The sequence below is a fragment of the Centrocercus urophasianus genome, unplaced genomic scaffold, assembly GCF_019232065.1.
Source record: "Centrocercus urophasianus isolate 14NV4802_14NV808 unplaced genomic scaffold, USGS_Curo_1.0 seq_15, whole genome shotgun sequence".
Classification (NCBI taxonomy): Eukaryota; Metazoa; Chordata; class Aves; order Galliformes; family Phasianidae; genus Centrocercus; species Centrocercus urophasianus.
In genome coordinates this window covers 29,390,129-29,413,834 of record NW_024884697.1, presented here as the reverse complement: position 1 = coordinate 29,413,834, position 23,706 = coordinate 29,390,129, and the positions used below count along the sequence as shown (strand labels likewise).

General features: G+C 36.7%; 1 long non-coding RNA gene across 9 annotated transcripts; it reads right to left on the bottom strand.

The window, feature by feature from the left end:
- LOC122158861 lies at positions 1-23,519 on the bottom strand. 9 transcript variants are annotated; one of them, XR_006168320.1, is made up of 8 exons: positions 23,365-23,519; positions 21,266-21,525; positions 18,474-18,609; positions 16,378-16,491; positions 9,696-15,320; positions 8,514-8,590; positions 2,814-2,921; positions 1-238 (listed from the first exon to the last, which is right to left on the bottom strand). It is a non-coding gene; the product is annotated as an uncharacterized LOC122158861 (long non-coding RNA). The 9 variants fall into 9 exon arrangements; XR_006168317.1 differs by lacking the exons at positions 1-238; positions 2,814-2,921 and adding an exon at positions 5,366-6,415 and having other exon boundaries at positions 9,696-13,115; positions 14,586-15,320; XR_006168319.1 differs by having other exon boundaries at positions 1-2,921.
- Positions 23,520-23,706: the final 187 nt, after the last annotated feature.

Here is a 23,706-nt window from a genome sequence, read left to right as displayed (position 1 = left end):
TGGAAAGAATCAAATTTTTCTCTTACATAATTTTGAAATAAGTGGATTTAAAGCACACATCAACATTTAGCAGAAGTTAAGTCACAACCATATTTACCTGAGGGAATTACTAGGTCACAATCTTGATTGTCATCGTGTCTTCATATTTAGATTCTTCTTGGGTCTTAAAATGCTGTCTGTGACGTTTTATCAGTTGTGTAGGTAATGGCTTGAATTTCCTTATTCAGATTTTTTTCTCCTTTGTAACAACACCAGGTAGACAAAATTTGATTTATAGCAACATCCACATGCAAAAATTTTGGACAGATTTTATGGTAAGGAATATAGAAATAGTTGTGCTTCTATTAAAGCAAAAAGTTGTTTTATGTGGAAACATTTTATATGGTATTAGAAATCAGCTTACACATATATGAAATCTCTTTGAACTGATTGCAATTGATATTTTTCTCTGCTATTTCAGACATCAATGAAATCTGATTTTTCAAACAACCACCGATAAAATGGGATCTTAGAAACAGTGGAGGGGAAAAAACTTTTCAACAACAAGAGAAATAGTAAGTTGTAGGAAACACATAAATTGAACATAAAATAATTATACCAAATATATTGCAAACACTAAAGAGTTTAAAATATGTTTTCTTTTTCTTATGCTACGTGTAATGCACCATCTTAGTGTAATGAGAAATTGGCACTTCCTTGAGATATCTTTAGTTCCTTTGACATCACCTTGCAATTTCTTCCGCATATAGGATATGTTCTTCTTGCTATTTTAATGTTATGTTTATATTATTTGTACTGCACCATGTCCCCAAGTCATAGAAGTGATAATCAAGGATGTGCTGACATGCTCTCCCTACTGAAGAGATATTTTTGAGCTGCAGACTATAATCTCAACTCCACATACAAACGGAATGTTGAATTTATTTCAGACTGCATGCCTGAATGGGCTTTTTCTACTCCAAAATCCTCAAGGCTCCTTTAACTGCAATAATTGGAAATAATTATGATAAATTTTGTGCATTTTATTATCTTCCCACTTTTGGATATCATTACTTCCGTGTGGGCAAGTGAAATAGACGCCAGGTCATACCATATTTCAGAATAAAATAAAGCCTGAGTAACTGTAGTCAAAGTAACTGTTGCTGATTCATTTAACAGATATGTCTGTGGATTTTAAAGCCAGTATATCAGTCACTACTTGTAATAGAACATTTATGATTCCTTTGGTCAACGACTGCAGGTTAATGACAGCCACAAAGTAGGGCGGGTATTCAAATTGATGAGGTCATGGCCTTCTCTTCTGAACCTGTTTGCTTTCTGTTCTTCAGCATGCCGAGGCAGATGAATCACAATGAAGTAGTCTATCAGACTCAATTCCGTGAAAGCATAACTTGAAATGGTGCTGAATAACACAAAACATGTCTGCTTTATTTTTCTCCCCAGTAGACATGAGACTGGCACGTTAGTGCTTTCTACATACTGGCTATAGAGCAGCCTGTGGCAGTTCAACCAACTAGATGTTTTAATTGATCATTTTATTCTGAACTTATTTAATTCTTCCTTGACTTCACCGTAACACTTCAGTCACTTTCGAAACAAAGCAATGGTTTCAAAATAAAAAATTTTATGCCCTCTGTTAATTATTTGCAGAAGAAACATTTCCAGGTTTTACAATTTCTAAGAGTATTTTTAGGCTCAGATGTTTTGCCAAACTGGACTTTGACTTACAGTTAGTTTCAACTGAACCCATAAGGTGCTTTTGAGTCATGTTGGATCAAATACTGACATGTCTACAGGCTCAGAAGATTACAAGCTCCCTGAGAGCTGCAGGCTTAGTTCACATAACAGCTACAGTGTTTGGCAGCCAAATGTTCCAAATCTGTTTGATAAAAGTTTACTGGGACTTTCCAGGATTTACTTGCTACCTCCACACTGGCAGGCATAGCAACAGTGAACATGGAAACACCAGAGCACTGAACATTAGGCATGCTTGTGCAATGGGCATGACCTGAGAGCACGGCCCTTCAGGTGCTTGATCACACAACCTTAAACTTCTGTTAAGGAATGATGGGGGCTGGGCAATGGAGTGAGCTGGGAGTTGTATATGTATTTCAGTATTAATTAGAAAGTGTCCAGGTGAAGTAGGGTACATCAGGATCTTACTTGGAAAATGTGACTTGTGCTGAGTCTTGCAGTTAATGAGCCCAATTATACATAAAGTATGCCAAATAACTTCAGTTTTTGTCCTGAAGTCCTGCTGAGACTTCATGTCAATTTGTGAATAAAAACTTTTAAATTAAAACTTTTAATACTGCATTTACCCCAAGTACGTCACTCAGCAGTTGTTCTTTTTTCTAGAATTAGTAGGATTCTGTTGCAACTAAAGATAACTTAGTGACAGTTTAAATATAGACTGGAGTGGTATTACTACAGACATTCAAAATTTTAGAATAAAATTTGCAGAGGGCAGCTCCAAAAGTAATGCCTCCTCTTTTATTATGCTTGCCCATGACATCAGAGGCAAATGTTGGTGGTATGGCAATAGATGTTGGGATCAAGTTTGCGGGTGACACCAAGCTGTGTGGAGCAGTCAACAGACCTGAGGGAAAAGATGCCATCTGGAAAGACCTAGAAAGGTTTGAGCAGTACCCTGCCAAAAAGAACTTCAGGGTACTGGTGGATGGCAAACTGGATGTGAACCAGCAGTGTGCCATCACAGCCCAGTAAGCTAACTATATCCTGGGCTGCATTGAAAGAAGCATGGCCAGCATAATGAGATCCTGGCCCTCCACTCTGCTCTGGGGAAACCTCACCTGGAGTACTGTGTCCAGATGTTGAGTTCTCAGTACAGCATAGATGTGATCTGTTGGAGCACATCCAGAGGTGAGCCACAAAAATTATCCCAAGATGAAACACCTCACCTGCAAGGACAAGCTGAGTGAGCTGGGGCTGTTCAACCTGGAGAAGGATTCAGGGAGACCTGATAGCGGTCTTTCAGTACCTGAAGGGGGGGCTATAAGAAAGAAGGGGATAGAATCTTTAGCAGGATCTGTGGTGACAGAATGAGGGGAGAGGGTTCCAAAGTAAAAGAGGGAAGTTTTAGATTGGCTATAAAGAAGCAGTTTTTCAATATAAGGGTGGTGAGGCACTAGAGTAGGTTGCCTAGAAAGGTGGTGGAAGCCCAATCCTTGGAGATATTCAAGGTCAGGCTGAACAGGGCTCTGAGCAACCTGTTCTACCTTTGGATATCCCATTCATTGCAGAGGGGTTGGACTAGATGATCTGTAAGAGTCTCTTTCATCTCAAAAGATTCTATGATTCTATCATTTTAGGTTGAACATTCCCACTAATATTCTATTACATTTTGTTGCCATGTGACAGATAGCAGCAGAGGGGCAGTTGGACAAAATTTCTGACATAGAAATGTGTATGGGGCAAAGTTTCACTGAATTCCTCCATGCAGAAAAAAAAATGCACCCTCTGGCATTCTTCGATGCTGATCATTTACGGAGAACAAACAGTGAATGTGAGTGCAGTTAGGAGGTGGATGGAGTGTCTCAGTCAGCTCATCTGTGCAAATCAGATGATTATGACCAGGGAACATTGTATGGAGAAGAATACAGCTTCAGTGAAAATTTTGCACTAGGTTGGTCCCACGAATGCTCACACAGGATCCGAAAGACCACTATATACATGTTGGTAGCGACCTGTTGAACCAATACAAGACTGAGTGACAGTTTCCTGGATCGCATCATTATTGGTGATGAGATGTGATGTCACCATTACAAGCTTGAGTCAAAACAGCAGTCCACGGAGTGTGACATGTGAATTTCTCATAAAACAAAAAGTTCAAGATGCAGCCCTCAACAAGTAACATAATATTCACTGTCATTTGAGATAGCAAAGAGATGATCTTTCTGAATTTCCTGGAAACCAGACAAACCATCAATTCTGACTGCTACTTTGCAAAGCTGAAGGCTCTAAATTCCATAGTCAGGACAGAGAAGAAGACAACCTTTCTTTTGCATTAAGATAACAATAAGATAACACCAGGCCCCATACCATTCTGATGACATTGGAGCACATTTCCAATTTTGGCTGGACTGTCTGTCCTACAACACTCATCGTATAATCAGGATTTGGTGCCTTCTGACTTCCATCTGTGCAGGTCAGTACAGATGGACTGCATCAGCAACATTTTCCTAGCAACAACATCATCATAGCTGCTGTGAAACAGTGGGTCATTTCTGCTGATGCAGATTTTTATAAGCATGGCATATAGGCTCTTGTTTATCACTGGTGAAAACTCACAGCCAATGGTGGTGACAGTGATGAAAAATATTTTGTAGCTGAAAATTTGTGTTACCAAATAGTGCTATTGTGCTCACTGTTGTAGTTTGCATGGAAATAAATAGGAGGCAGTATTTTGGAAGTGACTTATGTATATGAAGGACCTTGCTCTGATAATGCTAGAAAATCATGAAGGTCATCCTCATTATCTTATCCAGTTGCTGCAAGTGACAATATTTTGATGATACAATAAATCTTAAACTGAAACAGAAATGATAAATCTTTTATTTCAGGATTTCTTTCTGAATGCTCACTATTTCCCAAGTCTAACCTAAAACAAACAAAAACTTACATGTAATTTGGCATTGCAGATGGCATGATTAGTAAATGAGGCAGTACAAAACAGTAGACATATCCTGTTCATGTCTTCAATACTTAATTCTAACCAAAGCATTTGCAATTTGTTATCAACTTCAATGTAATTTTTAGGAGGCTAGGTGCTTGGTGGTAGGGGATTTTTTTGCCATCATCAAATATCAGCCACTAGAACCTGAGAATGTATTTTTAGACAATGTTGCCTAATATCCTCTGATTTACTGCCAACATTCATACACAAAGTTAGAACTACCTCATTTTCTTTAGACTGTTATTTTCTGGAAGGTCACTGTAATTGCCTTTCCTTGGTTTGTAGCATCGATTACGGTTTTCCATTCCTAGTTTAAGCAAATATTTATAATTCTGATAGAGACATTAACAGCTGCACAATAACCCCCCAAGACATGCTTTTTTTTTAACCAGCATGCGTATCAAAACCTGCCCCATTCTCCTAAGGAATGCTTTAACCCGTTCCTATTTTCCAGAGCACGAAGCAGTTTCTGCAAGGGCACAAGGACAGAAGGCTGATGAAGACGCTCAGCTTTCTGCTGCCAGTCATCTCTCTGCCTGATATCTGGAAAGTGAGATGCTTCTGACAGCTGCTGGGGCAGTAGCATTACAACACAGCAAACTGAAACTGTGCTGAGCCCTGCAGCTGACAGGGAGGCTGTCATGATTTGAAGAGTTAATCACACGACACATCCCTCTTCCCTTGGGAGAAAGGGAGGGAGGTGGAAGGAAGAGGGAAAAAAAAACAACTGAGACAGGAGAAACTAATTTATTAAAAGGAATGTGAGATAATACAGAATAATTCAGACCAATATATCAAAACAAACCAAAAATAAAGCCAGAGAAGAGTCAGTCTGAGACTTTATCAGCAAGCCCTCCACGTTTCACCTCCTAGAAGAGGCATGAGAACCCTTCACCCAACACGCAGAATAGGAAATCATGTGGAGGCTCCTAGGAAATGCAGTACTTCCCAGAGTATCTTCCTCTTAGAGAGTCAGAACTCATGTGAGGCTGCTAGAGAAACCAGCAAACACAGTTTTGCAGTGCACTGTGCTTTTGCACCCAAACAGCCTGTGTCATGTTATAATATGGAATACTGATAGAACAAGAACAGGCTCCTCACTATGATCTCAGCTGCACACATGCCAAGCATGACAGCCAGCTGATGTTGGGGGCATCCCCAACCCCAACCCCCTCGACTCATCCTCCTCAATGGGAAGAAGACAGTGCTGTCACCCCAGTGACTCTAGCTCAGCTACACAAAAGTCCTCCTATCTCTTCACCAGAGATAGCTGTTACGTAGGACCCATCCACATACCAGCTCCAAAATATTGGACTGGTCAGCAGCTCCCACCACCACCTCCACACCCCAGGTTCTCCTCAGCAGCAGCTACCTCACTGCCCAGAACATCTCCCATGAATACAAATGTGCTCTTCCAGTTGCATTGCAAAGGTCACAAAATCTGACTTTTAATTTTTTTTTTTTTAAAAAAAACAACCTTATAGGACCTCCAGTTCATACTGCTTCAGGTGTTTGACATCTTCTGGTAATACACAAAGGCAGTTTGCTAGCTCTGGACCTCCGGCAGGGGCTGCCTGAGACATTCAGGAGCCTCAGCATTGACAGAGATGGGATTTTGCTGTTCTGTTAGCATGCCTGTACTTTAATAACATTTTGTATTACTTCTCAAGTGAGTCTCAAGTTCAGGACAGGTCACATCTTGTTTAACATACACTGAAACTAGAAAAAATAAATTCTTAAATATAATTTTCTTTTCCATTCTAAATTAAGATCTTCTGTTTTTAAAATACGCTCATCAGTCATTTGATATGATATTGTTCCAGACCATTTAATCTGTATAATTCCTTTATAAAGCAACATTTCTGAATGCTTAACTAAACATTCCTGGAGCAAGAATTCATTCTGCATTTTACCCTTTCAGCCTCAGAAATCAACCACCTTTGTTGTATGTGTGTTTTGTTTTGTTTGGCTCATTGTTTCATAGAGATCAAAAAATGGATCTCTGCTGTAAAAATAAGCTCTGTTTGAGTTTAAAGGAAATAAAGGGAGGATAGGGGACCATTTCATTGTGTATGAGTTGTATCTAATGTCTTTATTAAGTGTGCTTCAGATGCTTTGCATTAAAACTTAATTTAAAGAAAGCTGAATGAGCGCCAAAATCAACTCCACTGTTGGATAAATGGAATCGCTGCACTCAGGTTCTGATTTATTCTGACATAAAATTGCTTGCCTGCAATTAAAGGTTCATTATTCTACCCAAAGACATAAGTAAACACTGCTCATAGGGATTTAAATCACCATAATGTTTTGTATAAATCCTGTGATCAATTTTTATTCACCTAGTTTTATGCTTCTAACAGTCATCACAAATTCATATTAATATTGATAGTTGCCACAGGCACACATCAAATATTTTGTTTTTGTCTCATTCCAATATCAGCTTGAATTTAGCTACAGCCCGCTTATCTTCCTCAATCTGTTCCAACATCTTCTTATTGCACGTTTCTACTTTTGTATACCCACCTCACCTTTCCTTTGTCCACCAAGTGATGCTATCATTTCTTTCTTACTAACATACATTCACAGGAGAAAAAAAAAAACAAAAAACAAAAAACACAGGAGAGCTACAAGGAAGGGCTCAGAGGAGAAAAAAAAGTAATGAAAGATTCCCAAAGAAAAGCACAGACTGATTTTCCAACTGTAAGGGTGATGGAAGTTTTTCACTCTGAGGGTGGTGATGCACTGAACAGGTTGCCCAAGGAGGTTGTGGATGCCCCATCCCTGGAGGCATTCAAGGCCAAGTTGGATGTGGCTCTGGGCAGCCTGGTCTGGTGGTTGGTGACCTGCACATAGCAGGGGGTTGAAAATAGATGATCATTGTGGTGCTTTTCAATCCAGGCCATTCTATGATTCTATGATTCTATGATAAGGGTGCTGGAGCACATTAGCTCAGAATGCCACAACAATGCCTTATCTGCTTCTGCTGCATTACCACATACCAGGAGCCTCAGAAAACTTCCTCTTTCTAAAAATTTCCATTTGGGCTCCTGGAAAGTTAGAGCAAAACAAAGTGGTAGCTTTTTGCCTGGACTGAGTGTAAAAAAATCACACTTTCCCAAAAATGAATTAATTTTGAAGCGCCAAAAGATGCAAATTTTTCATATTGGCTAATTTTGGTGTGATTTTTAAAGGGCAAAATAAGAAAGGTGACTTAGAAACAATACTTAATCAAATGAGCAAAGTGTAATAGCTGTTTACCCAAGAGGCAGAAAATGTCCAAGGTTGCATGCCTAATCTTAATTCACTGAATCTTTTTTCCAACTGCAGCTATTGCTTATTCGGTCAAAATAAATGATTTTGTTCCCTACCTCATGTTTGCTCAGCAAACTGTGCACACTGGAAGACTGTTCAGAGTTGGCCACCTCTAACTGCCTGGAGCAATTGCCAAGATTTGCCTGTGCGACAGGTCATTTGATTTACCAATATCTCAGTCAATTACTACAGCAATAGAACGTAGGAAATTATGGAACAAAAGGTATTAATATATATGGAGAGAAGAGGAGAGGAGCGGGAGAGGAGAGGAGAGGAGAGGAGAGGAGAGGAGAGGAGAGGGAAGAGAGGAAGGTTTTGCATGTTCTATGTTGACCAATAACCATCATGATATGATTGTTAGTCAGGTTTTTCACAAAGTTCATGCTTCCAGGTGCAATCCTTTCTAGAAGTGTTCTTTGATGTAGAGAGATTACTCCACAAACCTTAACATTCTTTCATAAAGCTTTCTTTATGCAATATATATTTATACTAATAGAAAAATTACCTCCTCTAGACTATCCATCAGTAAAATGACGAGTAGAAATTGAGTGTTATTATCTGTCTTCCCAAACTGCATTTCACCTGGAAAGAAAGATTAAAATAATAAAAACGTGAATTGCCATGTCAATAAATAAGAAGTCATGAAATGTTACAATTGATTTTTCTGGTGTCCTTCAATCTGTTCTGAATGTTCTCATGTACATATTTAGATGCATCTTTTAACTAAATAAGCAAGCATTTATTTTTCCTCAGGAAAAATATACATTTGCAAATAATACATGCAAAATATTCAATTAATATGCAGAATTTACTCCCTTATGAATGCAATTTTCATATTTTTTTAAGTTGCCTAATTAATTATACTAATCTATTAGTATTTCTCTGTCCTCATTCTGTCATTAAGAGCACTAAGCTCTTCATGTTAAAAAGCCTTTTTATTTTTCTCCCTTGAAATGTATGTGGTTTGTAAATTTGATTGTAGATCAAACTAGATATTTGTAAGTCTTTGTTGGTGGCCTTGAAGGGAATAAAAGAATCTAATCAAACGATCTAACGTTGTCTAGGCAAGAATTAAGTAACCCTGTTTATATCATTCTTATTAGTGCTTCAGTTAACCCCCATGAGACAACTCATGTGAATCAAATGAACCGGATTAAGCTTGCTGATCACTAACTAGTTTGTATGATGTCAAAATGGGCACTGATGTAATATGAATATTAAAAATCAAGCTAAGGAGAGAATTTTGATTCTGAGGATCGTTCTAATTTAGATGACTCACAACTCATATAATGCAAAGATTGCCTCTAATGATGTAAAGGTGCAGTTCATCCTAATCAAAAGGACATTGGTTTGTAAGCATTTGAATTTTGGCACTTAGACCTAAGGAGTATCCTTTGATTACACCTGTACAGTTACTAACATACAGAGCTTGAAGCCTCAGGGCAATTAGTGACTACCCCTTTGCCATGAATCTAAGAAAGAGACCATCTGCAATTGTATAACCAGAGCAATAAACCTGGGAGGAGGTTACCACAGAATGCACTAAAACTCGAATATTCAAAATTTGACTTAGTCTTTGCCCCTTATCCATCAGATATCACAAGTTCTTGCAACAGATCTTACATAACAGATGCCATAATACATAAATTACATTGATCTCAGAGGTAAAAAGAGATGATATGTTTACTGTAAATGTGTTCACTTCTGTCCAGGTCCCATTAAACTGCAGATTTTAAAAAGGCTGTGCTATGTCCACACTTCTTTGCCCTGTGCTGAGCAAGGAGGAGCCTCTCTCCCTTCATGGGTCCATGGCTGGAGAGCATTAGGTCCTGTGTCTGGGTCCTACTGGGATGCCAAGTTCCCAAAGGAAGGTAGGCACTCCATCAGCATGGCGGAACTCAGCCTTCATAGATCATTCCAAAGCATGGTATTTCCATCAGACAGAGCAAAGGTATAATTTGCCAATTATGCTGTGGGAGAGTAACTTAAAAAAAAAAAAAAAAAAAAAAAGAGAGAGAGAAAAGAAACAACAAGCAACAACAACAACAGCAACAAAAACCATACAATTTTGGAGAGTTTTACAGCTAAGTGAGAAGAACTGTGCACAATTCCGTCTTCAGGTGGGATTTGAGAAAAATAATTGGGAAACTGCTTTCCCTAGATTTCACCTGATATCCCACAAATCCTGAAGCAAGAAGAAAAGCCAATGGAAGGTGAGCAAGATAGAATTGCCAATGTGTCTTGGAGACTTGGCTCCAAAGCAATGAGCCCAAGAGCTGCCACAAAAATCAGTTCCATCAAATGCATGGAGCAGCCCCAGACACAGTTGTATCACCACAAGTATAATCATGCCAGCAATTAGGAGAGGGCAGAAACACATGAGTCCAGCACTTCCACCAGGGAAAAAGGCTGTGCAACCAAACCACAAGCTGCTTAGCTTCAGGAATCACTGCAAATGCATGCTGAGCTGGAATGATCAAAAGGGAGAAGAAATGAAGGAAGGCTGCAGAGGAACATCAAGCAATTGACCTTTCCACCCAACCCTGCTATGAGCATTTGTTTCAAACAACGGCTGTTTTCTATAAAGCTGACTTGAAAACTGGTGTCTTCCTACTTCTGAAAGAATTTGTTCACTTCATCTTTTTACTGGCAAAAGCACTGTTATTGCTTTTTGTTCCCACCAGCCCTCCAAGAGCCACCTCAGCGCTGAGGAGGTGAACTGGAGTCTATTTTGGCATAAACCAGAAAAAACACAGCTTGATCTAAGATCTCTGGATGAATTTTCATTGCTGGTAATCACAAAAGTCATGGTTTTATTTGTAAATTAAGAGAGGTCTACAAGAAACTCATTGGGAAGAAAAAAAATAGTAATAAAGCAAACACAGAACCCTACCATGTCATCTCTTTATAGATGAGAGCACACTTTATATAATGTAATTTGAGTTATAAATAATATTATTGTTTGCTTCAGCCAAAGAGCTATAGCTCATTTAATTAAGAGAATGAATGTGCTTGTGTTGTGTTACCCGTTACTACATTGCAAAATATATCCATAATGATATTCTATGCAAAAATTACTGCACGGGCAGGGAAAACAAGAACAAAAAGAACTTATCCAAAATATTTCCAGTAAAAAGATAAATGAAGAGAATTTGATCTCTTTTTTCCTTTAAATCAAATAGCTGAAAGTAAAATTTTAAAGAAAAAGAAGTAGGGGAAGAAATATGAATTGACAGATATGACTTTGAAGTACAATATTTAAAATGGACCATTTGTATCAGTAAGTCAATGGGACAGGTTTAGCTGTTTTCCTATATCTGTCCAGGACTCATTGTGTTCCATTCTCTTGACTGGAATGAATTTTATACTCAGCAGTAAGCTATACAATACTATATCCATTTCTTAGGCTCATTAATTTCAAAGTCCATTGATAAGGAATTACTATGTGATGTCTAAAAAGAAATATTTACCACAAAAAGGAAATAATCATTCTTTTTCAAACATTTTAAATGAAAGCACCACAAAAACACAGAACTAGAAAAAAATTGTCATCTTGTCCATAAATCTAAAGAGGTAACAGTGGAAGTTTTGTGGTATTACTCTAAGCCACGTAAATGCTGACACTTAATTTTTACAAAGATGACACCAACTTTTCTTTAAAAAGAAAACTAGAAATGAGATGTTAAGGAAAATAAAAATTTAAGCAGTATAAAACAGTAATTTTTAATGACATTTCATGATATTTGGAACAGATTCTTTCAATCAGAAGTAAAGCAGGTGGAAGAAAAGTGAAGAAGAAATAAACTCTTGTGATGCAAAGTTAATAAGGCAGAGGGATGTGACTTGATTTTTAATGACATGGTGTACCCAATGAATATCTATACCAATATGAATAGTGAGATATGATATTTCCATGGCTCACTGTTGTGGCTGCTGTTTCATTCGGGGAAGAGGTTGAGACTGAGACCTCCCCTTCAGATCAGAGATCAAAGTCCAAGCGAAAGCCTGTGCTCATGCCAAATCTCATTTTTAATAAATCCAGTTATAAATAGAACCTTGTCTATTCAGGTCATGGATTCAAAGGGAGCCGAGCGCATTGCTGGTCATGTCCCACCTCTGTCTGTCACTGGTTACAGAAAATGGCACACTTCTGTCACACTTGTTTGGATAGCCATATAAGCAAACCTTTGGCTCACTTAGATACGGGTTGTTGAGGGTTTAGTGATTTATGTTGACAAGGACGAATAACAGCACAGATATACCCCCATGACTGCTAAACAGAAGGACCTCAAGTCAATACAGGGAAATCGTAGCCAGCATTGATACTATGCTATACTAGCATTGACTACTTACATGTCTACAACTACAGTGAGTGTATAAACCTAAATCTTTAATCATAATCTAGATTTTTATTATTTTCTAATCAGTTCAGTTTGCATTATTATTTCAGACATCTGAAAACTACAACCAACAATTCCTAGTTTTCAGTATCTAACTTGTGGGGGATGTCACCATAAGAGACAATCAGCAGGCCAATGCCAAATCCAATAGACACCAAAGAGAAAAAGGAAACAAACGGTACCCTTTCCACAGAAACAGAATTGCAGAGGTATTATTACTTGGAAAGGAGGGTTGGAGAAGATGGGAAGCTAAGGCACTGCTAGGTTGCTCTGCAATACATTGTATGACCATGGGAACATGGTTTACATTATCCCTAGGCTGGCCAACAGCACAGTCAAAACTGAGCATCATGAGCATCTCAAAGAAAATTAGCTGGAAAGTGCGCTGTAAATCCTGGCATAGGCAACCTTCGGTGGTGTTTCTCTATCAGAATAGCAGCAAGTGTTATACCCACTAACAGTAATAATCGGAGGTTAAATGCATCTTAGTGCAGTACTTCTGGGAGGAAAGGCATCCATCCCTCTGGGGTCTTCAGAGGGCAGATTTCTGGGTCATATGGAGAGTTGAGCTACAACCAGAAGCACCCAAGTCCTAAGGTAGGGGAGAGATAGGCTTACGAGCCATGGTCAAGGCTGCTTGGGTCTGGGGCATGGAACACACAGTATTGCTGGGAATCATTCCTTTTGTTGCTGTGGATCATCAGTTACTGTGAACATAAATAATGCTCCATGAGAGAAAGAAAATAGAAAATACAGTAGGGAAACAGTGCTGTAATTGAAATAAGTTACATTTGAGGTGGATGCGCTTCATGAGGAGATTTCGACATAGGATTTTTAAGCATCTTTGGTAAAGAAATATGTTCGTTTATTTTGTGTGTATACATATACATGTATGTATATACACTTAGAGCCATTAATTAAATCTCCAATTTTGTTACTAAAAATATTTTCATTATACTTCAGTTTTTTGCATTTCTGTACCATGGGAGAAGACCTTCCTGAATTTTCCTATTTTGAAATGTCATGAATTCTCAGGACAAATGAAGGAGCGTGTCAAAATAATGGGTAGTTCACTCCTTAGCAAACAGGCAAAGACTGGGAGATCCAGTATGGCAGCAAGGGCTTCATGAAATGCAGCAGTAGTTTAAACTTTTAACTTGGTTTCTGAGGTATATAAGAGCAAGAATTTTGACAATAAAATAAACTTCACTAAACAGTTCTTATTTATTTTCTAAATCATTAGAAGCCTAGAAATTCAAAATAATCGAAAGGTATTGGTAAAATAAGGCAGTGATAAACATTCATCAGTAAGCTAAAAATCAGTTTTAGCCATAAGGAAGTTATTAAAACTATATTCCATGATAGTAAACTTTTTCATTCTTATTCATATATATACATATATATGTATAAAGTCTGATAGTTTGCACAAGTCTATGATTTCTAAGCACAGAAAAAGCAACTTTGAGCACGAAAAAAACGTACATTCAAAGACATAAATTTCAGTAATCTGGGGGCAGCACCATTTCAACCCTAATCTGTGTCTGTTGGCACGTATTTCTCAGTAATAGCAAGGGCATTTTATCCAAGCATATACTCCTATTCTTACTCCTACCTCACATCTGACAAACCAGAAACTGGAATTATTAAAGAGTAATATGTCTGAGCCTGTTTCAAACGATTCTTTTCATAACTTCTACATTTAGGAAGATCCTGGTTTCTTTAAAAGTTATATTTTGAAAATATTGCCAAAAAAATAGGTTATACTGCTTAGTAGAATTCTTTTAAATAATTATTAAAGAATATAGAACTTTTGCATATTAATATCTGTTTTAATTTATTTTTTTTTTTTAGATTTATTTAATTATGTCTCTGTCACTGAAGCTGTTTCAGAGCTCAATTTGGTTGCTCAATTTTCACATTATTTTTTTTCTGGCAAAAACAATGACATCTTCATAGACTGATAACTGATATTTTAACAAATTAATTTGTTTTAACATAGCTCAAGATTTTTCACTATTAATATCTGAGACGTAAAATATTTCTAACAAAGAGTTCAGAATATTAAATAGAGGGCATAAATCTAGAGTACGTCTGAACAATAACTGCTGGATCATATTGTATTTGCTTTTCTGAACTTGGACATTTCAGAGAAATTTCAGTATACTGAAGATACCTACATATTTTGCAGTAACATCTTTTGCAGAGATTGCAGAGATTGTGGGGTTGCAGAGATCTCTCATTTGGCCTTCAACTGACGTTGGAGCTAAAGCAATATTGCAGTGCCCAGGTGTGGTTGATGTTTTTCATGAAGTACAGTGATTTCTTCCATGAAATGTAGAAAGCAAGTGCTACTGTTGATTACATTGGATAAAAATTCAGAGGTAAAGCCCATAGACAATTCATGCAACACTCTTAATTTTTATTAGTTTTGTGATATTCTGTAGAAGAAATCTGTAGGTATAATGCTCTGTGTTTCTATTGACAATTGGCATCTAGGTACATTATGGTTCATCTTACTGTGTTGGCCATGTTGGCCATCAACAATCACAAATGAGAAGCATTTTTGTATCCATTGTGAGCCACTATTTTGAACAACACCCTGTGTAATCTTTTCTCCAGAAAAAGAGTAGATGTCTTCAGATATCCTGTTCACTACAAATTAGTTAGTTTTTTTAGTGCAAGGAGGCTAAAGTAGTCTTAGGAGAAGAAGCAAGAAAAGATAACCAGATAAGCTTTTATATGAGTAGTAACTTAGTAGAACTAGCAATCTCCTCTGTCTCCTCCTCTTCCACTTAGTTCCCATGGGCTAGATACAGAGGGGAAAGAAGCCTTTAGCCCTTGAGCACATAACCAACTGACTAAAGATGTTTCATGTGTCTCCCAGGAAAACTCTCCAGCAGTAACAGAAGAACCTACAGAAATAAATGCAGGAGAAAGAAAAAGAGAAGAAAAAAAAAAAAAAAAAAAAAAAAAAAAAAAAAGAATATTATTAATCTTCTTAATCAATCTTAGATGATGTGAGAAAATGTATGATCCCCTGTACAAGTGAGATCTGGGAAGAGAAATTACAGTTGATTGATATCAAAAAAAAGATTAAAGCAGTTGTGATCACTTACTTCTCCTTCCAGAAGCAGCCTGTTATGGATTGTTGTGTAAAGAACATGGAAGAACTGACTGCAAAAGCTGCCTTGCAGCAGGCATGCTAACCCACCAGACATCATGAAAATCTTGCTTTTTTGATCCATATAAACAGGCATGCTAGCAAGAATTTTGGTCAAGATGAAGTTGGTGATACATCAGTAGCAATCTAAAAGCTTTTATTAAGATACAAGTAATACTGGATGCATTAAAGAAAAGGCCTCCAAAGTAAAAGCGCCAAAATTAAACTCAACAGAGGAAAAGCTTTTATCAGCTATAGGAGACTCACTAAAAGGATTAAACATTTAAATGAACAAGCAAACAAACAAACAAACAAGACATTTTGCTCATGTATAGGATGGAAATTCAGTCTAAGTAAGGTCAAACAATACAAACACATATTAGAGAACAAAATTCAAACTGAATAGATAATAAAGGGAAAACAGTTGTAAATTTAAAATTGAGCTGCAAAACAGTTCAGCAGAAAACCTATCTCCCACTTTGGATGAATTCATATAATTCCGTTGGATCTCTTGTGGTGAACAGTAGTATTTGTGGAGAGACACCAGAAGGAGGCCTAAAAAGGACGAGACTCCTGGTTAAGAATTCATAGGGACGTTCTGGAGAAGCTCAGTAGAGCTCTTGCCACTATTTTGCTCGCAGAGATTGGGCAGCTGCCTAAAATTACATTTTGAGGCAATAATCATTGGACAACAAAAGGCAAAGTCCAGTCATAAATCAGTAATTTATGTAACGCCAAGCTACATCACTTTTTGTTATACTGTATAGCAAAGTATTTTGAAAAATAATTTGAAATTGATAGATGTTTACCTCAAATTCAGGTACATTTCTTCAGAAACATTTGCCGTATCTTAGAAGCAGCATATCTGCAATGTGATGCAGGAGTTGCTATGGTGAGTTCACATCTCTTATTTAATGCTGCACCTGAGTAAATACACATTGTAACAATCTCTAGTAGAGGTGCTATTAGTAATGTTATGTCAGCATTTCTATCATAAATACTTATTTTCGTGTTGCAACTTCTCCAAAAAGAAAGAAAACTATTCCTAGGCAAAATCCATAGAAGACTTTGCACTCATCTATTTTATTTTTTCACAGCTTCCATCAATTTCTGAAATCTTCCGTCATAAAAATGAAATAAAAATTAGTGAGTTTGTTTCTATTCTTTTGTTGTTAGTGATTTCCATGACATTCGTAACATTTTCCACCTATAAAAATACTATAAAAAATTGGGGAGGTCAATTTTCATTTCACTGTGCCAGTCTGTGCCAGTAGGCATTTAGTCAGGCATTCATTGCGCTACTTGTTTTACAGCCCTTCTGTACTGTCAGAGTGGTATAAAGAGACTTTTGTTTAAAGAAGAATCAGGTCTTTAGTTCACGTATTTAAAGGCTCAATTTAACTGAATGGCATCAGAAATTTAACTTGTAGACTCCAGTGTATTCTTCCTGAGGAATTTCATTTGAGTTTGTCTCCAGAATAACACAGAAGAAAGAAATGTATTGCTGGAAGTAATAAAATATGTTTAACTTTTTGTCCTGTATTTGTTTTTCTAATAGTTTACTTTGAAAAATAGTAAGTAACTTTATGAGAAGGTTTTTCTCTCTGAGATTCCCCCATGCGTGTCAGAATAACTCCTACGTTATGCATTTGTATAAATTTGTGTGTTGAAATAATTAAATGTTTCCATTTTGTGAGTTTAACTAAAATAACTTTGGTAGGAAATGTCTACTTTCATCAAAATTGTCTCATATCTAACAATGTTTTTGAAACAAAACTATCTTTGAATCAAAACTATTTTTGGTACACATCCATTTTTGTTTGGAAATGCAGGGATTAAGTATTGGTGGAAAAGTCAAAAAAGACAAAAAAATCTTTTCCAACTTGTCTGTAAAATCAGATAATTATACAGGAATTTTCATATATGTTTGTATGTTGACATTATGAAAAGTATAAGTTTAAGTAGAACAGTTTATTCTGTACTTCATGACAGCGTATAGAGTGGATACTGATTACTGGATTGGCTGAACAGTGAGGCTAAACAAACACCTCCTTCCCATAAGTTAGGAAGGTTGGATGAAGAAGTTCAAACAGACCATAAATGTGCATCATTAGCTGGTAAGAAGGGAAGGATATTTTTTAAGAATTTACTTCCAAAGTCAGAAAGAGAGAAATTGGATGCCACAGTTTTATCTCTAGATCTGTGTCTGTGACAGAGGGACAGCAGGCCCAGAAGTCCACCAGACCAAAAAGCAGGGAAAGTGAACAAAAGGGAAAAGAAAAAAAAAACAGCAGCAATGATCTGAGGAAGAAAGCAAATGTGGTTTACAAATTATAATAGCAAAAATATAAGTACATTTGGATTGAAGCTAATAAATCAAATGAATGAGAGTTTCTGAAAACCAAAGTTCTTACTCTGATTCATAAGGGTCAAGTCATAAAACCACAACAGATGTGTTTCAGATATTACCTTAACTAGACTTAGAAGCTGGGTGTTACCCAGCACGAACAAAGTCTGTTCATATAAAATGGAGTCATAGGAATAATCCTTGAAGTAATTTTGATGGTGTTTTTGGGTGGTGACCCTTTAGGCTTATTCATCGATGTCCAAGAAATTCCTCTGATACTGAGTCAGCATATTTGTCACTTTCTTTCACTTGTGTGTATAAAACTATAGAAAAAAAGACTAGAAGGAGAGGACTGGTGATCTTTAGTGGAAAGATTTTCAGTCCCCAAGGGTGAAACTCCATTTAATACCAGCAGAGTAGAGCACTGCAGCCAATCTCATTCATGATAAGACACGTATGAGTTTTTCCAATAGGTGGCTACAAAAAAGTAGCCTTGTGCTGTCTTGAGAAAAGCAACAAATACCATGTGTGATGCATAAATGGGCTCCATAAGCACACCTCCATCATCCGGTAGAGAGGTCAGCAGCTCCCTGACCTCTCCTCAATTCCCTGGTCTCCTCACAGAAAACATCAAGCAGAAACATTCTGTGTATATCCTTGAGATGGCAAAGATGTTCGCTATAATGTCTAAAACCTACAAAAGATGGAGAGAAATCCAGATCTCTTCTTAGAAAGTCATTCCAGTGTGATATTTGTGACATTATTGGTTACTTTTCTGAGGCACAATGGATCACTATGAAGTTAACCAAACATTTTCATAACTTTTCTTCTGTTATAAATCTAGCACTTCTTAGTGAACCTCAATGGTTTGCAAGACTTGTTGTTACCTTCTCTATTCTTACAACAGAAAATTAGGTAAATCTGTAAATTCAACATCATATGTACATATTTACCACAAATCTTATAGCATACCATTGGGTCACAGAATCCAGATCTTGAAAGTCATGCAACAGACACTCTTAGTACATAATTTGACACGATTGTAGCCTGTTGCTATAAACTGCTAGTACCAGAAAGCAAAAATTCAGAACCACAACCTGATAATACTAGTCATATAAAAAAATCAGCAGTATTATCCATGTAAGTATAGTTCAGAGAAGGGGAAAATTCTCTATCTTGGCAATATTGTGATATTCTCTTTCAAATCATGGAACACACAGACCGTCATAAGATATCAGCTGATAGACTATATTATAGGTTAGAATTCAGATTTTGAGGGAAGGTGTAAAAAAACTAAGATTTATGCTCTCAGGAAATATATTAAGAAAGTTTAAGCAGATTAAGTTCAGACATGCAATCAAAAGATGATTATTCATAGGAGTACTCATAGACTTTAACCAATCAAAACATTCTACAGGCACTAACTGAATTTCACAAAATCGTTGTGAAATAGGGAGAAAATTATCATTACACTTTTTCTATCACCAGAATTAAAAATTGAGACATAAAGTATCACGCCATTGCCATTGGTGAGTTTTGCAGGCAGTAACAGTCAAGATTGCTATTTGTGATACATTTGATGGTTTGGATTTCATAACTACCATGACCAGTTTCTCTAAAAAACATAAAAACTGCAAAAATTGTCTATTTTGCCTCAAAGTATTGTGCTTTTTTTTTTATTTTTTTTAAAGACATTTTCATAACACTGCATCAAAAAATACACAATATTCCTGGTTGCTTTTTTTTTTTTTTTTAGCAATTTGTGACCTTAATGATAGAACAACTGATTCCTACGATAGCCCATTTTCTGGTATTTTTCTTTTATTTATCCAGAAATTACCCTGGAAAATTTAAAAGTAATATTTCAGAAATAAATCTTAAAGGCATTTTAAAAAAAAGGAGAAAAAGCATAAGTTAATTAAAAACAAATAAATAAATAACCAGAAAATTCTGCTAAAATGTGAAAGAAAATATTGAAATTTAAAGGAACAGCCCCTTGGTTCTGACCCCCCACACACACAAGTCCTGTCAAGAGGCATAGTTTTATCCTTCTTTCAAATCAGATTTATATGCAATGTTCTGATTAGCGGAACAAAATTGCTGGATGAAGTAGAAATATGTTCTTTTGTTTGTTTGTTCGTTTGTTTTGTTTTTGTTTTTATTTTCAGTATTTTTTTTCACTTTTGCAGTAAAAACAGTAAGGTATGATGGGTTACTCAGATAGACATTCCTTTGCCAGTAGTAAGAGTTCAGTTTAAATGAGTATTTCAGGATTCAGTCCATGTTTCTACTTCACAATTTACTCTCCAATGACAGTGTAGGTGAAGACAAAGCAAATAAAAAAGTAAGCAGCTGATGGACACTTCCAGTTTGGTTTGATACAGGTGTCAAAGAACTCTCACACATCTTAACAACATGATTCATCTTGTACTCTGTTTCTATATTATTACAAAAACATCATCTCTGCCCTGAGCAGTTCTGTTTTTGTGGCACTTAACGTACCATTTTGTCAGCTCTAATCTTCTTCCATGCAAAAGTGAATTTGGTCACATGCATAAACGCTGCCAACAGCAGTAGAAGAGACATTGGATGCAGCCCCTCCTGACAACTTACATCTTTGGCCAGGGGTGGAGGGAAGGAGGAATGACACCACCTCGCCATCATGTATTCATAGTCTGCCTTTTTCTCAATCCTGACTCCTTTCTGTGGAATTTCTAGAATTGCTGCAGAAAGTAGCTCCAAGAATGAGAAACTTCTCCAGCTAATTAAAGTCAGGTGCTGACAGGCTGAAATGATTCCCTTGCAGACATTGGCAGAAGAAAAGCTAAAACAGAGCCCAGAAAGGAAGTGTAAAGTGTGACTGGCTCAGGAGATGCAAACTTTCCCCTCTAGGTCACAGTGCTGAATTAAGTCCAGAACGGGGGTGACTGAAAATTTTCAGTTACTACAAGTTACTGCTAAGGATGCTATGTGTAGTTAAGTGATGGCTTGTACAGCTGTACACATCATAAAATTCTCAGTATTAATGTCACTTATTCACAGTTTAAAAATCATAACCAGATCTGAAACAAGTTGTATATCTTGAATTGAAATGATATTCTCTACACAGTAATTCTTATTTCCTTCTTTCCAAAATGGGGAAGCTAGAGTAGCCAGATCTTTAACACCAAGCCAAATATGGACAAGTAGGATCTCTATATACAAACAATTCTAGAAATAGAAGTACATTCATTTTCAAATTTAAATGTGACTTAGCAGCAGTACACACAGACATTGCATCTGTACAGGAATATGGAAACTTTTCACATTCCTATTTCAATAGGATCATAGAAAACAAATTTCTCACTTACCATGGAGCACCACTTGCAATAACAAAACAAATTTTATCTTCTGAGTCTCCTTGTTTTGCTGGAATGGAGGTGGGGATAAATCCAGCCCAGTTCATCAACATGTTTAAATAGTGCCTTTGAGAAAGGATTCAGAAGCAAATATGTACCGTTGCACTGGGCAGCTGCTCTGGTGGATTTCCACTTAAACAAACATCTATTGCAAGGTACGTCTCGTAATGAGGTTGTTTTCTCAAAACTTTTTCTAGGGTCATGGTCATCACCTGGGAATTGTGTTTTTCAGATTTACGAAATTACTAATCAATATTTGAGCAAAATTACACAATGATATAAGAAATGATAATGGTGTATGAAAGCGCAGCACATAAAAGTAAAAATTAGTTTCTTGTGATAACTGTTGGTTTCCAGATTTTTATTCAAATTCTGCTTAACAGTAAGTACTCAAAGTAGATTACAAAACTTCTACTAGACACATATTAACCTAGGAGGAAAAAAAAAAAGACATATAAACTACTGGTGACAGTTCACAAAAGCAATATAGAAACACATCTGTGCTCTATCAGTACTCATATATGTAATTCTAAATTACAACCAGTAGACATGTGCAAAGTAAAAAAATATAGATATATGCTGAAATGGTGAGCATCACTGCAGAGCGCTCATACACTTCTGAGCCAAGTTTATTCAGTCTACTAAGCCTGGAAAAGGCTTTTACTAATAAGATCTGATTAAAAGAAATGTTAATTGCTATTGGAAATCAAGAACTGCCTTTTTCCTTCAATAAATTAAACAAAAAAGAGAGAGAGAGAGAGAGAGAGAAAAAGACTCATTTTTCTCTCTTTTTCTCATTAAGTACCATTTTAACCAGTAAGATGAATACACACATTTTCAGCTTCAGTAAAACAAAACTTTCCAAAACAGACTTATTTTCTGATTGCTTTTATAACTGCACAAAGTTATTCCAGGTTCTCAACTACTGCCAGTAATACTGTACTCTCTTTCTGAGCTCAGTGCTTAAACTGCAGTGAAGTGCCTGGCTTTACTTCTCTCTGATTTTTAGCAGCTGTGTTCGAACTGAAAGCTTGATTGACAATTATCCCATCTTGATGTAGAAGGTTGATTACTTGGGCTATGAAAAGATTCTTCAGGCTATTTTCTAATATTTTGTCATAAACAATTACATTTTTGTCTCAATTTTTGATATTAACTCTTACTAGTCCTTAAAAAACCACAATCACAGTCCTTAAAATAAAGCCAAAAGCATGAGGTGGTTGTGGTGGTGGTGATGATTCAGTGATTAGTAGTATTAGTTCTTGGATTTGCCTGTATCAGCAAAGTTTTGCCACTGATAAAATCAATTTTTCTCAGAGTTGTTCTCAGCAAGAATTTTGATAAACTTTTACTTTAAAGTTAAAGGCAGGCTAAAAGCCAACAGTAAAAGCGTTTTGATAACAGTGAGAGGGATGAGGAATGGAAAAGGTTCTTGCTGTGATCTAATCATAGTGAAATTGCTAAAAGAATCAAACTTTCATTAATTGAAAAGGCAGTGAGCTCCATTAGTCACAGTGCCAAAATATTGTAGTTCAGTCAAAGAATTTTTTTGAACTAGTTGTTGTACGTAGTGCTGTTATAAGATCACTGTTAAGAAATATTATTCTCAATATCATTTTCTGAAACATAAAAACTTTTTGTAAAGCAAGAGATTTTCTTTTTTTTTTTTTTTAAGATGAGAATTATTTTGATTTAAAAGAGCAACTTGACGAGGTTATTTGTATATATGTATATATATATATACAAATATATATACATATATATATAAGGTCATTTGAAATTATCAGTACCTGATTTTAGACATCATTGTGGGTAACGTGAAGCACTTTGTAAGTGAAGGGCACATCAGCTATGTTTAGACTAGCTTAAGTATTTCTGACAGCATTATTCTGGAGGCTGAAATTTGGTTTCATCCTGTATCCCTAACATGGGTGTAATGAACCAGGGACATCTGCCTCCTGCTTTTGCACAGCCACCCTGAGAGAACATAATACAAGGGCTCTTGTGACTTCCACATTCAGTTTAAATTGGAAAGAGTAGTGCTGGCTTACCTTTCAGTCTTCACCTGTGCCTACTTACTGCCCCTGGCATTTCTCTCTCCCTTCTTTCAGATGTTTGTGCATTCACATAATGAGGGGGAACAAGGCTATGCGATGGGCTAAAACTGTGCTCTTTTTTTCCTCTCATAGGTATTTATGGCTATTTGCAGTCCCTGGGGAAACAAAGAAAGTAAAAACTGTGATTGGGTCTGTGGGAAGCTGGCACTGCCTTTTTTAGCATCAGCATTTGCCTATGTTGACTCAAGGGAGCTGTGGGACTACAGCATTAGAATGGCCCCTCTGAGGACCATACCCAGCAGGGTCTGTGGAGCAGGAAGCAGGTGATCAGATATG